Source organism: Atta colombica, unplaced genomic scaffold (assembly GCF_001594045.1).
Source record: "Atta colombica isolate Treedump-2 unplaced genomic scaffold, Acol1.0 scaffold275, whole genome shotgun sequence".
NCBI lineage: Eukaryota > Metazoa > Arthropoda > Insecta > Hymenoptera > Formicidae > Atta > Atta colombica.
In genome coordinates this window covers 586,303-590,770 of record NW_017259376.1, presented here as the reverse complement: position 1 = coordinate 590,770, position 4,468 = coordinate 586,303, and the positions used below count along the sequence as shown (strand labels likewise).

Genomic DNA, 4,468 nt, shown 5'->3' with positions numbered 1-4,468 from the left:
TATATACAATGTTTATTAATAAAATTAATTTAAATGTAAATTGCATTGCAAGATATTGCAAGGTATTCTTGTATTAATGTAATTGTAACTAATAACCAACATTTTGATTTTCATCATATTATTGCAAAGTATAGTTGTCGCGATATTGATGAAGACGCAACGAAGAGTGCAATTCGCAGATCGGCAGGGTAAAAGCGGACCTTCAGTACTCAATAGGGCTATAAAAGCCTCATGTGAAAAGACATTGTTTGGCTCAGCTGCGGCCACTACGCGTCTCCATACTACCAATGCGAGGGATCGACCGAAAGGTGCATCTGAATCAACGGTTGATTAGGAAATTAAGTGGCTTATTCTTCTCGGTGGTCCGAGCCGTTGATCGCGTAGGCGCGATATCGTTCGGATTTGTCTAATCGTCCGTTGATCTTGATATACCTAATAATCGGTGCTATCTTGTTAATTCATGTCTCTCTCTCTCTCTCTCTCTCTCTCCTTCTTTCTTCCTTTTTTTTTATACGCAATAGATCATCTCAAAACGCTTTTCGCGAACACGATGTATTTATCGTTTTAGAGATAAGATTAATCACTTATGTGATTAAGAATATCGAATATGCACAATTGAATATTGCTACAAATCCCAAAGCAGTAAATTTTGCATTAATTTTTTATTTAAAAAATGAATAAAAACGAATTTAATACACACACACACACACACACACACACACACACACACACACACACACACACACACACACACACACACACACACACACACACATATATATATTTGATTTTGTATTTAGTTTCACTTTATGAATCGCTCGATTTTAAATTTAATTTAATAATCGCTCGTGAATTCTTAAGATACGTGCTTTCGAAGCTCCACATAACTTACTAGTCTGATTCGAAACCAGAAAAGGGGCATGGTTCCTTCAGGCTGTATACCTCTTTCATGAATGACGTGATTCATCCGCGTGTATGATGTCGGAACAGGGAATGACACGAGTGTTCACAAGCCGCACCATCCCTTGTACCAACCCCTCCCTGATCGCTGGAAATTCGAGCACGAGTGTTTCACCATTTTATCGCGCCCTAAAATGTACACGGCAAGTGTTTCCTCTGCACGATTCGTGAGCAGAAAACAGAAGTATGAAAGATTTGTGTACCTTGCTAGTAAAGGCATAGCTATTTAGGAAAATATAGAGTACGAAATTTGATTACATAAGAAATATTCATTATTGATATTCTGATATTTATTATATTTATCTCTGTTAGAATCTTTTTATTATCAATGTAATAATTAACCTAAGTATAAAATAATTTAATAATTAATATAGTTCAGTAAATTAATTATAACTTGCAATAATTTCTTAAACAAATTATCATATAGAATATTAATAATATTATTTATCTACTTACCTTTCTCGCAGTTTCCTGATAAATTTTGTTTGTCGCTTCGCAATGGAGGGTCGTTCCCTCTGATCGTCTCTTTCTAAAATCAGGGTGCAATTCAGACAAAAACCGCGGAGCCAGCAAGCGAGCAAGTGTTCCGCCGTGACCAATGGGCCCCTTGCACGCATGTGTGCGCTTCCCAATGCGATATTAATATCGCGATTATCATCTACGTATTATCGCTGCACCCTTATGGGTGGGATGTTCAAAATAAGCCTACGCGGAAACACCCCTCCGCGATCTTGTATTCGCGCACCAAGCCGTGCACCAAGCACCCGGTGTGACGATACACGAGGAGACTGCAAGTGCATTTTGGCCTTGTACTCAAAGATACATACTGTTCAGTTCTAACTAGGACATTTCTTTTTATATATTAAACATAGAAAAGATTCTGATAAAGAGAAACAGAATTAATTTTAGAAAGTAATCAATTATGAATATATAATATTTTTTGGGGATGATATATTTTTAATAATAAATAACATTATTAATATTATACAATACAGATTCCTTGAATTATATTATTATAATTATTATGTGATTATTATTATTATTATTATTTGATATTCAACTTTGAATAGTACTCAGCGATACGTATATTTCTTTCGCAAATAAATATTGAAATTTAAAAAAAAAATTATATTATTTCGTAATCCATGAAATATAGCAAATTGATATAATGTATTAATATTATGAACTTTCTATATTATATCATCGTTATCGATAAATACATTTTGCATACATTTGCATGAAAGTACGTAAACGCAATGTCGCTAATGGGAGATGTGCGTGCACTTGGAATCTTTTGCCACGGGGAGACGGAACCAATTTCATTGTTCTGTGTCCCTTTACTGCATTCTGAATTATGATCTTTTGCGGGAGGTGGTCATAAAGATGATTCGTCTCGGTTCTGCAAGTGTCAAAAGTCTAATGCTGCTTCCAACGAGACTGTGGCTTATGTATTATTAATATTCTCTGCGAATCGCGCTAGCTAGGCTGAATAATTTAGCGAATTTAGCCAGATAAACAACAGTTATCTAAAGATTATCAAGAATTGTCTTCTATAGTATTTTTAAATTCAATTTAATATTTTCGTTTTATTTATATTGAATTATATTGAATTTATATTATATTTTGAAATGAAAATGTGCTGGAACAATTATTACAATCACGACTTATTAACAATTACTATACTTATAAATTAATGATAATTAAATATAATAAGTATATCTAATTTTGTATATCTAATTCTTATAAAAAATTTTATATACGGAGAACATTTTTATTTTAGTAATTTAAATTAATGTAATTGATTTATTTTTAAAAAACTTTGCAAATTTTTCTACATTACATTCCATGCAAGAGAAGTCAAAGTGCACTTCCGCTGTTCACGTGCCACATCGACATATTGCTCGTGTCCCGCAGAGTGCATGTAACACGACACGTGACCACCGAATACCCCACAGATATTCTCCATCCCGATCACGCGCCCCGCGTTTGAGGCAGTATTTAACCATTAGGAACTATTTACTTGATTTTAAGAGTCAATCCAATTCACATGATTGTCCATGGGTAAATATTAAAATACAATAGTGTCTCGTTTTCACTCAAGCCAATAGCCAGCGGTTATTTTATATTTTTATAAAATATAGAATTACACAAAGATATAATAAATTTTAAAGATATGTATCGCATATTGATGTAAAAACCGTAAATTAGAAAAGAAAAATATGTCTTGTTCGAAAAATTATGTTGACTCATATTTTTACAGTAGGTGTTCTTAAATTTGCACGTGTCGTATTCGCAGCGAGAAAAAATCACGTGAAGGTGCAGATGACACGGGTCACATGACAAAATAATGTCGGAGCCCTCGTGGTATACCAGTCCTGGTGCATTGGACAACTCTTACCCCTCTTCGTTCAGCATGTGGTAGACCGTCTCCTCTTCCTCTCCTCGAAAAACACGATTCACTTGGCACACAATTTTTGTGCATATAATGCACAGTACGAGAAAGCAGTCCCCCTGCTTAATTTAATCCAATACAATATGTCCCCTTGTCTCACTCCGATTCTACCCCTCACCCGCGAGGGCTTAGTTAAAGAGGGTGGGTGGCTTTTTAAAACTGTGCCGATCTCAATTCAGCGTGAAACCTCATCCCATTACGATCGGTCTAATCCTGATTGGAACGGACAGGTTTTTTTACTCTAGCGGTGTATCGGTGGCCTATGATCGTGTCTAAGGGTGAATCTCAAAAATGATCTCTGATGTTCAGTGTATATCATATCTCAAATGTGTGAATACAAAAGCGCACTGATATTAATGATTAACATATTTTTAAAAATGTTATATTTGCGAATAAGTATGTGCAAGAAATGTGTGTGTGTGTGTGTGTGTGTGTGTGTGTGTGTGTGTGTGTGTGGGGGGGGGGATGTTAATAGAATTACATACATATTTTTTTGTTCCTTATTTAATATACTTAATATACTTAATTTTCTTCATGTTTTAATAGATCCTATTAAAAGATCCTTTAATTATTTTTTTCAATGCAATTTAATTTACATGCACATACGCTTCTTTGAAGTCTCTATTACACGAAATAATAGTTTGATCTAACTAAATAGCGGGTGTAAAAACACATCCCGTTTTAGTGACATAACATTTGTCACTTTCGACGTAAAAGAAGTAGTCTCAGCTGTGTTAGCTCTTCAGTGTGGATTAGTACAATAATCCATAAGAATTAGAAACGAATTTTAAAACAACTGATTTAAGGGACATATCTCATCTAAAATCGTAAGTTATTATTAAAAACTGGAAATATTCTAATTTGGCAAATGGAAGTAATTTTTAATAATAAAAAAATATATTAAACTCTTTTTATGTTCTCTTATTTATTTAATATGTACTTGAATTTTTGAATTCGGAATTACATGAATAAATTATAAATTATGTCTTAGAATGTAATCGGCTTCTTATTCTTGAAAGCATTGTGCAGCGTTTCAATGTTAATCTAAACAGATAA

General features: G+C 33.8%; 1 protein-coding gene across 1 annotated transcript in view; it reads right to left on the bottom strand.

Moving 5' to 3' along the window:
• Positions 1–4,401: 4,401 nt before the first annotated feature.
• The window catches only part of LOC108689719 (radial spoke head protein 3 homolog), a 5,813-nt gene continuing 5,746 nt past the window's right edge, over positions 4,402–4,468 (bottom strand). Inside the window, exon 10 of the mRNA XM_018196625.1 lies at positions 4,402–4,456. The gene's annotated coding sequence lies outside the window, so the exon portion shown is untranslated. The remainder of the gene's footprint in view (positions 4,457–4,468) is intronic.